This window comes from Rattus norvegicus, chromosome 4, assembly GCF_021556685.1.
Source record: "Rattus norvegicus strain SHRSP/BbbUtx chromosome 4, alternate assembly SHRSP_T2T, whole genome shotgun sequence".
NCBI classification, from domain to species: Eukaryota; Metazoa; Chordata; class Mammalia; order Rodentia; family Muridae; genus Rattus; species Rattus norvegicus.
In genome coordinates this window covers 141,296,175-141,314,804 of record NC_141537.1, presented here as the reverse complement: position 1 = coordinate 141,314,804, position 18,630 = coordinate 141,296,175, and positions in this window count along the sequence as shown.

Sequence of the window (18,630 nt, the reverse complement as noted above, 5' to 3'; positions counted from 1 at the left end):
TAGTTGCATTATCTGGAAAAAGAAGCATGGATTTAAGTTTTGGGCCCTCAGTATTTTCAGCTACCAGGCTTCCAGACGATGGAGATATACTCATTCTTGTGTAATTCTTTCTTTTTTTTTCCTATGCTAGTCTTCAGTTTTCTAGAAATCTAATATTTGTTTATTTTTATTTAATCTTCCATGAAAAATTCATACTGCCCAAATATTCTTGGATATATGGTCTTTGTAGGAATGTGCTTTACTTAGTAAGACCTACACTCTTAGAGAAAAGCTGTTTCCTTTTCCCAGCAGCTAAAAGTTGCTAATATTTCCAATGCTAGCAGTGGGATTATGGGAACAACTCTCCTTTTCATGCTGGGATTTGATGTGTCTTTGGCGTCATGGAACTCAAAACAAAAAGGACACAAAGTTAGGGAGATACTTCTGCAAAGGGTTGTAGGGAAGGAAGGTGAATATGATATTTTTTAACATTTTAAAAGAAAAGAAAAATCACATTCAAAGGAAAATGCCTCACTCTGCATGTGAGAGGGGCATATACTGTGCAGACTGTAAGATGTTGGATTGTCGTACATGGTGACCTATTTGATCTTATTTTCTTCTATTGCAATGGTTCTACATTTATTCTCTGTATGTTCAAAGATCCCTTGGAATCCAGTTAGATGTTTCTGTCATGATAAAGGCAGCTGAATAAGGTCCAACAGCAGCCTGTCAGAGCAAGAGGCCTTCCCTCTTTGTAACTGAATGTAGATATTATAGAACTCTGGACATTTTTAGTCTCCCACATCAAATCAGCACCCAAGAAGGTACAAATGAATCTTCTAAATCTGCTGGGAATATCTGACAATTCCTGTGAATATTTTTAGCAACTCTTCCTGTGCAAGGGATTTTCTTGCTTCGCATTCTTACAATAATTGGGTTTTACACATTTTGTAAAGTTTATTAATGGTTTGCATTTGTGTTGAAGACCCTTGGCACTTATGGATTAGGCATAAGCAGTTTTGACTGTATGCTGACGACCCTGATAGTTCATGATATGCTTTGATTTCAGATTGTGCTCAGGCACATATTGGAATGGAGCACACAGACAAGCTGATGTGTGGGAGCAAGTCAGTGTAGCTAATGGGCAATTCTACCTCACTGCCTGACACCCACATCTCAATATGCTTACATTACTTCACACTGGTTTATGGTAATTCATCTATAGCAGGTAAAACCTTTGCAGCCTTGTGAAAAATGCCCATAATTTATTCTCTCTCTCTCTCCCTCCCTCTCTCTCTCTCTCTCTCTCTCTCTCTCTCTCTCTCTCTCACACACACACACACACACACACACACACACACACACACACACACAAATCTTCAACAAGGTTGAGAAGGATAACAGACATTGTGACAATATGTACAAAAGAAAACCAAAATGAAATGTAATGTCAGATGAATACAGAACGATTTTGAAAGGATTAAGAATTTTAGAAATGAATTTAAGGGTGGAAGATAGATTTCAAACTCTCAGACCAATCCTGACCGACTTGTGAGGCTGTGTACACAGCATATTATGCCTTATAACATTTGCATTCTTTTCTCTTTCTTTGCTGCTTTCCCCTGTCACCGTATAGAAATAAATTAGAAAAAACAATTTTGATAATATTGTCAGTTGATTATCCAACATCCATGTCTTTCACACCAATGTCCTCACAGAACCATGATATTTTCCCTTATCCTCATGTCTGCATACACAAAATTGGTGGCATCTGGATGAAAACTGAATAATCAGGTATGCTTAATATTTTGACATTACAATATTACATCATCATCTACAAAATCCATGCATAAGACCCTTTTCAATGAGTTACAGAAGCAAAAAAATAAAGCATCTCTCTCTGTCTCTGTCTCTCTGTCTCTGTCTCTCTGTCTCTGCCTCTCTCTGTCTCTCTTTCTGTCTCTCTGCATCTGTCTGTCTCTCTGTATGTGTGTATGTCTGTCTCTCTGTTTCACTCTGCTTCTGTCTCCCTCTCTTCCTCTCTCCCTTTCCCTCTCTTCTTCTCTCCCTTTCTCCCTCATTCCTTCCCCCCCCCTCTCTCTCTCTCTCTCCCTCCCTCTCCCTCCCTTTCTCATTGGATACTAGTAGTACTAGAAGAAGAAATTGGATTCTTTGGAGCTAAAGATACATATATTTGTGAGCCACCCAACATGGGTTCTGGAAAACAAACCTGGAACCTTTGGGAGCACAGCAAACACTGTTACCTTCAGAGGCAACTTTTCAGCTCCAACATTGTATTTTAATAAGTAATTTTGTATTGGCTTCATTCAAAGCTATCCTGGAGTACCTGTAGTTTGTGGCCTGCAGGCAAAATATGTCTGCTGAAACATGTGTATTAAAATGACCTCACAAAATAAAAGAGAAGAGCTTAGATTCTTAAAAGTAAGAAGAGTTTTCAATCTTTCCTAATGCCTTAGTACCTCTTAGTTACTACCTTTTAGTTTCATTCTTTCCCAAACTTTCAGCTATCAGTGTACGTGATCTATCAGAAAAAAAAAAACACCAAAAACAACATAAAAAAACACCAAAACAAAACAAAACAAAAAAGAATTGTAACCCAAAAATAAACCTTCTTTAGGGTATATACAATATTGAGGATGTCAGGGTGAACTATAGAAACAATTCTTTCTGGGGTGGGGGTGGAATTGAGCCTTTTTTGAGAAACATATGCATACTCTCACTCTGTTCTGGTTATGTGAATATTTTTTGTATGCTTTTAGATCTGTTTTTGAGCAAGAACAGTACATTCTGTGTCTGGCTGGCATAGCTTTTCCAACTGCAGTATTCACAGGAGGTTGGAACATTTTTTTTATTTCTGGACTCTGAACCTTAGCACATATTTACATATCAAATATCTATACATCTTGATCTAAATATGTTGATTTTATGAATAAACTTAACACAATTTCTACCATGACTTGACAAACTCTTTTGCAATCCCTCCACTTCCATACCTAATGGTAATCTTTGACTGTACTCACAACTTGTCCAGGAAATGTACTACTTAGAATTTATATAGAAAGAAACCTACATGTAAAGAATTTAGCCAAAGCTTAGCTGCAAATATGAACAAAATTAAGCCATTCTGTTTATATAATTACACTTTGGAGTGTTGATTTTTCTCTGTGGTTTTGTCCATGAAATGCTCAACAAACCTATGCATCTGTTCACTTCAATTAAACACCTAATAAATTCAACCAAGAGAAACAGTAAAACCACTTATCTGACTGGATTGATCAGCCAGTTCAATTGAAATACTGCATCTACCACATTACTCAGGGTGAAATGAGTTGGACATTTTTTTTCTCTGATGAAAGAGAAAGGGAGAAGATTTTACAGAATTGAACACATCGATAAATTCCCTTCACATTCTGAAGATGCAGCCTCATTCAGTATTAGACTACCAGCACCACACTTGATCTGTGTGAAGTAAAATTCAAAGTTTATAAAGTCCAGAGGAGCTAAAGTGAATATACTTGAAGGGAAAAATGGATAGAAGCTTTCTAGAATGGATGGAAGGATAGTGTTGGCTCAGTTAAGAGACCTGGAGATAACCAAACTTCTTTTATGAAGAAGAAGGACTTGCTGTGGTCAGTACTAGAGTACCAAGGGTTTCACCAAGAAGATCCCAGGGAAAATGAATTGATAATAACCAGAGGGAAGTGCAGAAGTCAGAGAAATAATAGTAAACCTTTTACTGATGGGATACAGCAAAATTCACAGTAGGAGTGGAATTCCTGTTATGATGAGTCAAAAAGTTATGGAAGAGATTGGGATCATGCATTTAGCGAATAAAGATATTTATTTGGACACCATAAAATTCACAAGACCTACTCATGGGTATTTCATGGTGCATCTTGGGTCATCTTAATCTGTCTTCTTTATCTTTGCCTTTCCCTTTGACTTTGTTCTAGTACCAAGCCTCACCTTCCTGAGAGTTACCTGGGGAGCATTTTGTCCATATGTACCCTCATCTTTCTCTCTGACATCTCTGGTAAAATGTTATTTAGTTGTTTATCAGAACACAGAATTTATTGCAGTTAGACTCTAAATCTAATCCCTTACCTATCTGTTCTTTTTCTCCTTTGCAAGGATGGTCATCATAATTTCTTTCATGGACCAAGGCATAATCAGAACAGCCTGTGAAAAACATGGTGGATTTGTGTGAAGCAAACAGAAAAGATAGTTAAAGTACTAAAATTAAGGATAAAATTTTAATATCACAGACTCGGGACATAACAGGAATTTTTCTTACTAGACTTTAACATCACTCTATTTTCTCCCTAAATCTCTAGGAAAACAGCCTTTCTTCTTTGATGCTTATTGAATAGCACTTCTGCTTCATGGTCATATCTGCATCTACTGTGCTCTGTCTCATAGTACCCACCTTAAAAATCACTCTCCTCAAAAAAAAAAAAAAAATCAATTCCCTTTTTCCATTCCCCATGCACTGTAGGAGCTAATGTAGGAGCTAAACCTATTTGGTTTCCTAAAATATTTTTTCCTTAAGAAGTGAAGTTCTATCTCAATTCTTCTTGTTTCCTTCTCAGAGGTAATTATTTAATCAAAATTCCCATGAATGTTCTTATTTCTGAAATACTTACCTTGTATGTTTATTGCCATAGCAATGTATAATAGAGTTTCAAGTTTGTATCACCCAGATAGAAATTTCAGGTTTCACAGGACCTCTGAAACTTGTCCACGTATAGTCTTTCACATTTGTAATTTCCGTATGTAGTGCTTCTGTGACTATCTCTGTGTACTACTTGTTTGTGTATCTGAAGTAATCTCGTGAGAACTTCATTAGGAGGATTTGTAAGTTTTAATCTTTCCTGATTGTCAGCTATGTGTAAAAAGCCCAGTTGATAATGATAGACTAAAATCCTTTTCAATTTTAGTGGATCTTAGAGCTTCAATTTTCATTTTATCACAGATAGTTAAAATGAGTAAGTGCCCATATTTGTATTATGGAGGGCATATCCGACTTTCATGGACTCGTGTTGCATAGCCATTTTCCTTACAGTGCTATTCATCCTTTTAATTGCTTGGTTAATTGATTTGTCAGTCTCTAAATGTCTTACCTCTGATATGTGCTGATTTTTCTCAGAAGTTTCTCTTTGGTTCTCTTCAATTCAATTTCCTCTCAGGAAAAAGAAAGGAAAAAAATAAGAAGAGTACCAACTTTGTTCTGAGAATTAAATTTTGAAACATACAGAACAGTGACTGATAATGGTAATTAGTTTGAGCTACCATATTATTTAAAGATTACTACAAAACCTTAATGATTTTGCTTGGTCAGCTGTTTCATTTTCTGTACATAGTATGTAAATTTTAATATAGAAATTTACTTTTCTGGTAAATTTTTGGGAGGTCACTTAAATATACTATCATATCATATGGAAAGAGTGATATTTTTACTTCTTCCTTTCCAAATTGTATCCCTTTGACCTCCTTTTGTTGTCTAATTGCTTTACCTAGAACTTCAAGTACTATATAGAATAGGTAGGGAGAGAGTGGGCAGCCTTGTCTAGTCCCTGATTTTAATGGGATCGCTTCAGGTTTCTTTCCATTTAGTTTGATGTTGGCCTCTGGTTTGCTGTAATTTGCTTTTACTGTGTTTAGGTATGGGCCTTCAAATCCTGATATTTCCAAGACTTTTTTCATGAAGGGGTGTTGAATTTTGTTAAATGCTTTCTCAGCATCTAATGAAATGATCATGTGTTTCTTTCCTTTGAGTTTATTTATATAGTGGATTTTGTTGATAGATTTACTTATATTGAACCATCCCTGGGATGAAGCCTAGCAGATCATAGTGAATGATCATTTTGAAGTGTTCTTGGATTGGGTTTACAAGAACGTTATTGAGTAATTTTGCATTGATGTTCATGAGGAAAATTGGTCTGAAGTTCTCTTTCTTTATACCATCTTTGTGTGGTTTAGGTATAAATGCAATCATGGCTTCACAGAATGAATTGGGTAGTGTTTTTTCTGTTTCTATTTTGTAGAATAGTTTGAAGAGTATTGGAATTAGGTCCTCTTTAAAGATCTGATATAATTCTGCACTAAACCCATCTGGTCCTGGGCTTTTAATTTTGCTAGGGAGACTTTTAAAGATGGCTTCTATTTCTTTTTTTTTTTAAATCTTTATTAACTTGAGTACTTCTTATTTACATTTCGATTGTTATTCGCCTTCCCGGTTTCCGGGGCCAACATCCCCCTAGCCCCTCCCCCCTTTCTATATGGGCTTCCCCTCTCCATCCTCCCCCCATTACCACCCTCCCCCAACAATCTCGTTCACTGGGGGTTCAGTCTTAGCAGGACCAAGGGCTTCTCCTTCCACTGGTGATCTTACTAGGATATTCATTGCTACCTATGAGGTCAGAGTCCAGGGTCAGTCCATGTATAGTCTTTAGGTAGTGGCTTAGTCCCTGGAAGCTCTGGTTGCTTGGCATTGTTGTACATATGGGGTCTCGAGCCCCTTCAAGCTCTTCCATGAACCCCATTTTTTAATAAGGTTATTTGTCTCCCTGCGGTCTAACTTCTTGAGTTCTTTGTATATTTTGGATATAAGGCCTCTATCTGTTGTAGGATTGGTAAAGATCTTTTCCCAATCTGTTGGTTGCCGTTTTGTCCTAACCACAGTGTCCTTTGCCTTACAGAAGTTTTGCAGTTTTATGAGATCCCATTTGTTGATTCTTGATCTTAGAGCATAAGCCATTGGTGTTTTGTTTAGGAAATTTTTTTCCAGTGCCCATGTGTTCGAGATGCTGCCCTAGTTTTTCTTCTATTAGTTTGAGTGTATCTGGTTTGATGTGAAGGTCCTTGATCCACTTGGACTTAAGCTTTGTACAGGGTGATAAGCATGGATCGATCTGCGTTCTTCTACATGTTGACCTCAAGTTGAACCAACACCATTTGCTGAAAATGCTATCTTTTTTCCATTGGATGGTTTTGTCTCAAAAATCAAGTGCCCATAGGTGTGTGGGTTCATTTCTGGGTCTTCAATTCTGTTCCATTGGTCTATCTGTCTGTGTCTGTACCAATACTATTCTTAACAATAAAAGAACTTTTGCGGCAATCAGCATCCCTAAACTCCAGCTATATTAAAGAGTAATATTGATAAAAAGTGTATAGTATTTGTACAGAGACAGACAGGTAGATCAATAGAATAGAATTGAAGACACAGAAATGAACCCACACCTTTGTTCACTTGATTTTTGACAAAGGAGCTAAAAACCATCCAGTGGTAAAAAGATAGCATTTTCAACAAAAGGTGCTGTTTCAACTGGAGGTCAGTGTGTAGAAGAATGCAAATCAATTCATTTTTATCACCTCATACAAAGCTCAAGTCCAAGTGGATCAAGGACTTCCACTTAAAATCAGATACACTGAAACTACTAGAAGGGAAAGTAAGGAAGAACCTCCAACATACGGGCATAGGGGAAATTTTCCTGAACAGAACACCATGGCTTATGTTCTGAGATCAAGAATTGACAACTGGGTGGGACCTCATAAAATTACAAAGTTTCTGTAAGGCAAAGGACACTGTCAATAGGACAAAATGGCAACCAACAAATTGGGAAAAGATTTTTACCAATCTTACATCTGATATATGACTGATATCCAATATATACAAAGAACTCAATAAGTTAGACTCCAGAGAGTCAAATAACCCTATTAAAACTGGTATTCACAAAGACTATACATGGACTGACCCTGGGCTCCAACTGTATAGGTAGCAATGAATAGCCTAATAAGGGCACCAGTGGAAGGGAAAACCCTTAGCCCTCCCAAGACTGAACCCCCAGTGAATGGGATTGTTGGGGGGAGGGCAGTAATGGGGGTAGGACGGGGAGGGGAACACCCATATAGAAGGGGAGGGAGAAGGGTTGGAGGATGTTTGCCTGGAAAACAGGAAAGGGAATAACAATTGAAATGTAAATAAGAAAGACCCAATTTAGTAAAGAGGAAAAGAAAAGACTGAGAGTCCAGGGGACTTGACTCTAATAAAAAAATTGAAGTATTAAAAAATGGGGTGCAGTGCTAAACAAAGAATTCTCAACTGAGGAACATCAAATGGCCACGAAACACCTAAAAAAAGGATCAACATCCTTAGTCATCAGGGAAATGCAAATGAAAACAACCCGGAGATTCTACCTCATACCATTCGGAATTGCTAAGATCAAAAATTCTGGTGACAGTAGATGCTGGAGAAGTTGTGGAGAAAGAGGAACACTCCTCTATTGTTGGTGGAATTTCAAATGAGTACAACTACTCTGGAAATCAGTCTGGTGGTTCCTCAGAAAATTGAAAATCATACTACCTGAGAACCCAGCTATACCACTCCTGGGCATATACCCAAAAGATGCTCCAACATATAACAAGGACACATGCTCCATTATGTTCATAGCTACCTTATTTATATTAGCCAGAAGCTGGCAAGAACCCAGATGGCCTTCAATAGAGGAATGGATACAGAAAATGTGATACATCTACACAGTGGAGTACAACTCAGCTATTAAAAAATGACTTCGACCGCCGGAACCTGAAAGAAACAGACCGGATAAACAGTTCTCTGCACCCAAATCCCGTGGGAGGGAGAGCTAAACCTTCAGAGAGGCAGACAAGCCTGGGAAACCAGAAGTGACTGCTCCCTGCACACACATCTCGGACGCCAGAGGAAAAAGCCAAAGACCATCTGGAACCCTGGTGCACTGAAGCTCCCGGAAGGGGCGGCACAGGTCTTCCTGGTTGCTGCCGCTGCAGAGAGCCCGTGGGGAGCACCCCACGAGCGAACCTGAGCCTCGGGACCACAGGTAAGACCAAATTTTCTGCTGCAAGAAAGCTGCCTGGTGAGCTTGGGACACAGGAAAGCAGAATTTCTCTAGGACCGGGCACGTTCTGTATTTACCGGAAGTCCCACACCCGCGGATCCCGGCCCGCAGCAGCTCTCTGCTCCCAGACCCTGTGAGAGAGAGACCCAACCGCCTGGTCAGGTGGGCACTCCTGAGGCTGCAGAGCAGAAGAGACCACCAACACTGCTCACCCCTGCCCACATCCCTGGCCCAAGAGGAAACTGTATAAGGCCTCTGGGCTCCCGTGGGGGAGGGCCCAGGAGCGGCAGGACCCCTGCCAGAGACACCGCCGGACCCTGAAGGAAACAGACCGGATAAACAGTTCTCTGCACCCAAATCCCGTGGGAGGGAGAGCTAAACCTTCAGAGAGGCAGACAAGCCTGGGAAACCAGAAGAGACTGCTCCCTGCACACACATCTCGGACGCCAGAGGAAAAAGCCAAAGAACATCTGGAACCCTGGTGCACTGAAGCTCCCGGAAGGGGCGGCACAGGTCTTCCTGGTTGCTGCCGCTGCAGAGAGCCCCTGGGCAGCACCCCACGAGCGAACCTGAGCCTCGGGACCACAGGTAAGACCAAATTTTCTGCTGCAAGAAAGCTGCCTGGTGAGCTTGGGACACACGGAAGCAGAATTTCTCTAGGACCGGGCACGTTCTGTGTTTACCGGAAGTCCCACACCCGCGGATCCCGGCCCGCAGCAGCTCTCTGCTCCCAGACCCGGTGAGAGAGAGACCCAACCGCCTGGTCAGGTGGGCACTCCTGAGGCTGCAGAGCAGAAGAGACCACCAACACTGCTCACCCCTGCCCACATCCCTGGCCCAAGAGGAAACTGTATAAGGCCTCCGGGCTCCCGGGGGGAGGGCCCAGGAGCGGCAGGACCCCTGCCAGAGACACCGCCGGAACCTGAAAGAAACAGACCGGATAAACAGTTCTCTGCACCCAAATCCCGTGGGAGGGAGAGCTAAACCTTCAGAGAGGCAGACAAGCCTGGGAAACCAGAAGTGACTGCTCCCTGCACACACATCTCGGACGCCAGAGGAAAAAGCCAAAGACCATCTGGAACCCTGGTGCACTGAAGTTCCCGGAAGGGGCGGCACAGGTCTTCCTGGTTGCTGCCGCTGCAGAGAGCCCGTGGGGAGCACCCCACGAGCGAACCTGAGCCTCGGGACCACAGGTAAGACCAAATTTTCTGCTGCAAGAAAGCTGCCTGGTGAACTCAAGACACAGGCCCACAGGAACAGCTGAAGACCTGTAGAGAGGAAAAACTACACGCCCGAAAGCAGAACACTCTGTCCCCATAACTGACTGAAAGAGAGGAAAACAGGTCTACAGCACTCCTGACACACAGGCTTATAGGACAGTCTAGCCACTGTCAGAAATAGCAGAACAAAGTAACACTAGAGATAATCTGATGGCGAGAGGCAAGCACAGGAACCCAAGCAACAGAAACCAAGACTACATGCCATCATCGGAGCCCAATTCTCCCACCAAAACAAACATGGAATATCCAAACACACCAGAAAAGCAAGATCTAGTTTCAAAATCATATTTGATCATGATGCTGGAGGACTTCAAGAAAGACATGAACACACTTAGGGAAGCACAGGAAAACATTAATAAACAAGTAAAAGCCTACAGAGAGGAATCGCAAAAATCCCTGAAAGAATTCCAGGAAAACACAATCAAACAGTTGAAGGAATTAAAAATGGAAATAGAAGCAATCAAGAAAGAACACATGGAAACAACCCTGGATATAAAAAACCAAAAGAAGAGACAAGGAGCTGTAGATACAAGCCTCACCAACAGAATTCAAGAGATGGAAGAGAGAATCTCAGGAGCAGAAGATTCCATAGAAATCATTGACTCAACTGTCAAAGATAATGTAAAGCAGAAAAAGCTACTGGTACAAAACATACAGGAAATCCAGGACTCAATGAGAAGATCAAACCTAAGGATAATAGGTATAGAAGAGAGTGAAGACTCCCAGCTCAAAGGACCAGTAAATATCTTCAACAAAATCATAGAAGAAAACTTCCCTAACCTAAAAAAAGAGATACCCATAGACATACAAGAAGCCTACAGAACTCCAAATAGATTGGACCAGAAAAGAAACACCTCCCGTCACATAATTGTCAAAACACCAAACGCACAAAATAAAGAAAGAATATTAAAAGCAGTAAGGGAAAAAGGTCAAGTAACATATAAAGGGAGACCTATCAGAATCACACCAGACTTCTCGCCAGAAACTATGAAGGCCAGAAGATCCTGGACTGATGTCATACAGACCCTAAGAGAACACAAATGCCAGCCCAGGTTACTGTATCCAGCAAAACTCTCAATTAACATAGATGGAGAAACCAAGATATTCCATGACAAAACCAAATTTACACAATATCTTTCTACAAATCCAGCACTACAAAGGATAATAAATGGTAAAGCCCAACATAAGGAGGCAAGCTATACCCTAGAAGAAGCAAGAAACTAATCGTCTTGGCAACAAAACAAAGAGAATGAAAGCACACAAACATAACCTCACATCCAAATATGAATATAAAGGGAAGCAATAATCACTATTCCTTAATATCTCTCAATATCAATGGCCTCAACTCCCCAATAAAAAGACATAGATTAACAAACTGGATACGCAATGAGGACCCTGCATTCTGCTGCCTACAGGAAACACACCTCAGAGACAAAGACAGACACTACCTCAGAGTGAAAGGCTGGAAAACAACTTTCCAAGCAAATGGTCAGAAGAAGCAAGCTGGAGTAGCCATTCTAATATCAAATAAAATCAATTTCCAACTAAAAGTCATCAAAAAAGATAAGGAAGGACACTTCATATTCATCAAAGGAAAAATCCACCAAGATGAACTCTCAATCCTAAATATCTATGCCCCAAATACAAGGGCACCTACATACATAAAAGAAACCTTACTAAAGCTCAAAACACACATTGCACCTCACACAATAATAGTGGGAGACTTCAACACCCCACTCTCATCAATGGACAGATCATGGAAACAGAAATTAAACAGTGATGTCGACAGACTAAGAGAAGTCATGAGCCAAATGGACTTAACGGATATTTATAGAACATTCTATCCTAAAGCAAAAGGATATAACTTCTTCTCAGCTCCTCATGGTACTTTCTCCAAAATTGACCATATAATTGGTCAAAAAACGGGCCTCAACAGGTACAGAAAGATAGAGATAATGCCATGCGTGCTATCGGACCACCACGGCCTAAAACTGGTCTTCAATAACAATAAGGGAAGAATGCCCACATATACGTGGAAATTGAACAATGCTCTACTCAATGATAACCTGGTCAAGGAAGAAATAAAGAAAGAAATTAAAAAATTTTTAGAATTTAATGAAAATGAAGATACAACATACCCAAACTTATGGGACACAATGAAAGCTGTGCTAAGAGGAAAACTCATAGCGCTGAGTGCCTGCAGAAAGAAACAGGAAAGAGCATATGTCAGCAGCTTGACAGCACACCTAAAAGCTCTAGAACAAAAAGAAGCTAATACACCCAGGAGGAGTAGAAGGCAGGAAATAATCAAACTCAGAGCTGAAATCAACCAAGTAGAAACAAAAAGGACCATAGAAAGAATCAACAGAACCAAAAGTTGGTTCTTTGAGAAAATCAACAAGATAGATAAACCCTTAGCCAGACTAACGAGAGGACACAGAGAGTGCGTCCAAATTAACAAAATCAGAAATGAAAAGGGAGACATAACTACAGATTCAGAGGAAATTCAAAAAATCATCAGATCTTACTATAAAAACCTATATTCAACAAAATTTGAAAATCTTCAGGAAATGGACAATTTCCTAGACAGATACGAGGTATTGAAGTTAAATCAGGAACAGATAAACCAGTTAAACAACCCCATAACTCCTAAGGAAATAGAAGCAGTCATTAAAGGTCTTCCAACCAAAAAGAGCCCAGGTCCAGACGGGTTTAGTGCAGAATTCTATCAAACCTTCATAGAAGACCTCATACCAATATTATCCAAACTATTCCACAAAATTGAAACAGATGGAGCACTACCGAATTCCTTCTACGAAGCCACAATTACTCTTATACCTAAACCACACAAAGACACAACAAAGAAAGAGAACTTCAGACCAATTTCCCTTATGAATATCGACACAAAAATACTCAATAAAATTCTGGCAAACCGAATTCAAGAGCACATCAAAACAATCATCCACCATGATCAAGTAGGCTTCATCCCAGGCATGCAGGGATGGTTTAATATACGGAAAACCATCAACGTGATCCATCATATAAACAAACTGAAAGAACAAAACCACATGATCATTTCATTAGATGCTGAGAAAGCATTTGACAAAATTCAACACCCCTTCATGATAAAAGTCCTGGAAAGAATAGGAATTCAAGGCCCATACCTAAACATAGTAAAAGCCATATACAGCAAACCAGTTGCTAACATTAAACTAAATGGAGAGAAACTTGAAGAAATCCCACTAAAATCAGGGACTAGACAAGGCTGCCCACTCTCTCCCTACTTATTCAATATAGTTCTTGAAGTTCTAGCCAGAGCAATCAGACAACAAAAGGAGATCAAGGGGATACAGATCGGAAAAGAAGAAGTCAAAATATCACTATTTGCAGATGACATGATAGTATATTTAAGTGATCCCAAAAGTTCCAGCAGAGAACTACTAAAGCTGATAAACAACTTCAGCAAAGTGGCTGGGTATAAAATTAACTCAAATAAATCAGTTGCCTTCCTCTATACAAAAGAGAAACAAGCCGAGAAAGAAATTAGGGAAACGACACCCTTCATAATAGACCCAAATAATATAAAGTACCTCGGTGTGACTTTAACCAAGCAAGTAAAAGATCTGTACAATAAGAACTTCAAGACACTGAGGAAAGAAATTGAAGAAGACCTCAGAAGATGGAAAGATCTCCCATGCTCATGGATTGGCAGGATTAATATAGTAAAAATGGACATTTTACCAAAAGCAATCTACAGATTCAATGCAATCCCCATCAAAATACCAATCCAATTCTTCAATGAGTTAGACAGAACAATTTGCAAATTCATCTGGAATAACAAAAAACCCAGGATAGCTAAAGCTATCCTCAACAATAAAAGGACTTCAGGGGGAATCACTATCCCTGAACTGAAGCAGTATTACAGAGCAATAGTGATAAAAACTGCATGGTATTGGTACAGAGACAGACAGATAGACCATTGGAATAGAATTGAAGACCCAGAAATGAACCCACACACCTATGGTCACTTTATTTTTGACAAAGGAGCCAAAACCATCCAATGGAAAAAAGATAGCATTTTCAGCAAATGGTGCTGGTTCAACTGGAGGGCAACATGTAGAAGAATGCAGATCGATCCATGCTTATCACCCTGTACAAAGCTTAAGTCCAAGTGGATCAAGGACCTCCACATCAAACCAGACACACTCAAACTAATAGAAGAAAAACTAGGGAAGCATCTGGAACACATGGGCACTGGAAAAAATTTCCTGAACAAAACACCAATGGCTTATGCTCTAAGATCAAGAATCGACAAATGGGATCTCATAAAACTGCAAAGCTTCTGTAAGGCAAAGGACACGGTGGTTAGGACAAAACGGCAACCAACAGATTGGGAAAAGATCTTTACCAATCCTACAACAGATAGAGGCCTTATATCCAAAATATACAAAGAACTCAAGAAGTTAGACCGCAGGGAAACAAATAACCCTATTAAAAAATGGGGTTCAGAGCTAAACAAAGAATTCACAGCTGAGGAATGCCGAATGGCTGAGAAACACCTAAAGAAATGTTCAACATCTTTAGTCATAAGGGAAATGCAAATCAAAACAACCCTGAGATTTCACCTCACACCAGTGAGAATGGCTAAGATCAAAAACTCAGGTGACAGCAGATGCTGGCGAGGATGTGGAGAAAGAGGAACACTCCTCCATTGTTGGTGGGATTGCAGACTGGTAAAACCATTCTGGAAATCAGTCTGGAGGTTCCTCAGAAAATTGGACATTGAACTGCCTGAGGATCCAGCTATACCTCTCTTGGGCATATACCCAAAAGATGCCTCAACATATAAAAGAGACACGTGCTCCACTATGTTCATCGCAGCCTTATTTATAATAGCCAGAAAATGGAAAGAACCCAGATGCCCTTCAACAGAGGAATGGATACAGAAAATGTGGTACATCTACACAATGGAATATTACTCAGCTATCAAAAACAACGAGTCTATGAAATTCGTAGGCAAATGGTTGGAACTGGAAAATATCATCCTGAGTGAGCTAACCCAATCACAGAAAGACATACATGGTATGCACTCATTGATAAGTGGCTATTAGCCCAAATGCTTGAATTACCCTAGATCCCTAGAACAAACGAAACTCAAGACGGATGATCAAAATGTGAATGCTTCACTCCTTCTTTAAATGAGGAAAAAGAATACCCTTGGCTGGGAAGGGAGAGGCAAAGATTAAAACAGAGACTGAAGGAACACCCATTCAGAGCCTGCCCCACAGGTGGCCCATACATATACAGCCACCCAATTGGACAAGATGGATGAAGCAAAGAAGTGCAGACCGACAGGAGCCGGATGTAGATCGCTCCTGAGAGACACAGCCAGAATACAGCAAATACAGAGGGGAATGCCAGCAGCAAACCACTGAACTGAGAATAGGTCCCCCGTTGAAGGAATCAGAGAAAGAACTGGAAGAGCTTGAAGGGGCTCGAGACCCCAAAAGTACAACAATGTCAAGCAACCAGAGCTTCCAGGGACTAAGCCACTACCTAAAGACTATATATGGACTGACCCTGGACTCTGACCCCATAGGTAGCAATGAATATCCTAGTAAGAGCACCAGTGGAAGGGGAAGCCCTGGGTCCTGCTAAGACTGAACCCCCAGTGAACTAGACTATGGGGGGAGGGCGGCAATGGGGGGAGGGTTGGGAGGGGAACACCCATAAGGAAGGGGAGGGGGGAGGGGGATTTTGCCCGGAAACCGGGAAAGGGAATAACACTTGAAATGTATATAAGAAATACTCAAGTTAATAAAAAAAAAGAAAGAAATAAAGAAAGAAATTAAAAAAAAATGACTTCATGAAATTTTTAGGCAAATGGATGGAATCAGAAAATATCATCCTGAGTAAGATAACCCAATCACACACACAGAGAGAAAAATAACAAATAAACAGGCAAAAAACAAAACAAACAAACAAAACCATGTTATACACTCACCCATAAGTGATATTAGCCCAAAAGCTCAGAATACCCAAGATACCATTTACAGACCACATGAAGCTGAAGAAAAAGGAAGACCAAAGTGTGGATGCTTCAGTCCTTCTTAAAAGGGGGAGCAAAATACTCACTGGAGGAAATATGGAGACAAAGAATGGAGCAGAGACTGAAGGAAAGGCCATCCAGAGACTCTCCTTCCTGGGGAATCCATCCTATATACAGTCACCAAACCCAGGCATTCCAGATGCCAAGAAGTGCATGTTGACAGGAGCCTGATACAACTGTCTCCTGAGAGGCTCTGCCAGAGCCTGACAAATACAGAGGTGTATGCTTGCAGTCAACCATTGGACAATGGAGAATCTAGAGAAAGGACTGAAGGAGCTGAAAGGGTTTGCAACCTCGCAGGAAGAACAACAATATCAACTAACCAGACCCTCCAGAGCACCCAGGAACTAAACCATCAACCAAGAGTCTACATGGAGTGACCCATGGCGCCATCCACATATGTAGCAGAGGACAGCCTTGTTGGGCATCAATTGGAGGAGGGACCCTTGGTCCTGTGAAGGCTTGATGCCCCAGGGGAACACCAGGGCTAGGATGGTGAGGGGAAGGGGATGGAATCTTGTGGAGGGGAAACTGAGAAGGGTAATAAGATTTGAAATGTAGATAAATATAATAAACAAATAAAAAAGAAAAGTAAGGAACATACCAATTTATTTCTGTATTGTTTTATTTATTCCTTGGAAATTTCATCCATTTATGTAAATTATTCTGATATCTCTTCCACCAACTACCCCCTAGAGCTAATCTCTCCATCTTCCTTTAAACGTCATGTCCTTTTTTTTTTTTTTTAAATGTATAGTCCTCTGAATCCAACTAATGCTGCCTATGTGCACCTGGTATGTAGCCATCTACTACATATGGGCAATCTATTAAATAGTAACCATGTACTCAGGAAATGGATTTTCTTCCCTCAGCAACCACCAACTGGCAATAATTTCCTCTACCATTCCTCTTGTAATTTTGACTGGATTTATTTTGTGCACACATTGTATAGATAACCACAGGTGCTGTGGGTTGATGCATACAGCAGCCATGCCATGCCCACAGTCTGCATCTGCTAGCTCTTATTTTCTTTCTGTCTACTTTACCAGGATAGAATATACCAATTTAGACTGTATGAAGTATAGTTCTTTAAAATGTCCCAGAGCGTATTGTTTGCCTAGGGTAAATTGAAGTACATGTAAACTACCTTTGGTATTAGAAATTAAATATCTTGAAATGACTATCCCAGTTTTCTTGCTTAAGACAAACTGACACAATCCTTTTCACAGTGTCATTCACAGGTTGCAATCCTATTCTTGATATAAAAATTCTTGATATAAAAGAGTTCATCATGTTTCAGAGACCCGAGTCTACAGTGGATTGATTTGCTGCCATGTTCTTCAACAGTCCATTAAGGAAGGAGTCAGAAATAGTGAATTAATTTGAAATCCTTTGTTGATGTGGATGAAGTGAGAAAAGTATTTATAAAACCATTAATCATGTTTCAAAATATACTTGAAAATGAATCAGAGGACAGATGTAATAACTGCATTTCCATCAGTTCGGGCTCAGCATCTTGAGAAATCTTATTTAAGTGCTGTGAAGTCATACCTGTCTTTTTCTCATTTCTTTTATTTTGATAAATATATCTTGTCATAGAGCCATCTCTGAGAAATAGATTCTTACCCAACATATTAGGTCTATATCCAGTTTAGATGAATGAAAAAAAACCAATAAACTATGAAATCATAAATCAAGTCAAACATAATTTCTAATATAAAATAAAAAAGTACCGTGGAATCATATCCTCTTGGTAATTTTCAATATTATTTTTTTAATTTGATTCCATCCTATCTCATTGCCTTAAGGTCACTTTCTAAAGAAAGGCTAAAAGAAATTGTTGGCATTTTTTTCCTCTTTCTTTTTTTGTGTAAACCTTGTTCCTTAATTTAAAACTATTGGTAAAATAAAATGGCTTCAGCCACTTATTGGAGGGATTAGAGAGATATGTCTTCGAGTTACCTAGTTTAGAATGGAAGGAGGGAACTGAAGAGAAAGAAATTGGAGAAAAGGGTAAATGATTACGAGAATTGGCCAATAGGGCTGGCCAATTGGAGTAAAGTAGCCCCAGTCAAACATTATGAGTCATATCTCAGGGTTATTGATAAGGAAGTAGATAATAATAGCTTAGAGAGTAGATATAGGTTCACCTCTAGTACTGATTAAGTCTTAGTATTAATATAAAGGATTTTTGCCTTTTATCTGGGAACTAAATTGTCTGACATTAATAGGAGGAGAAGCCCTTTGTCCTGTGAAGGCTTGGTACCACAGTGTAGGGAAATGACAGGGTGGTAAGGTGGGGGTGGGTGGGTGGGAGGGGGAGTATCCTCATAGAAGAAGGTGGAGTGGGGAGAATGGGAGGGGGAAA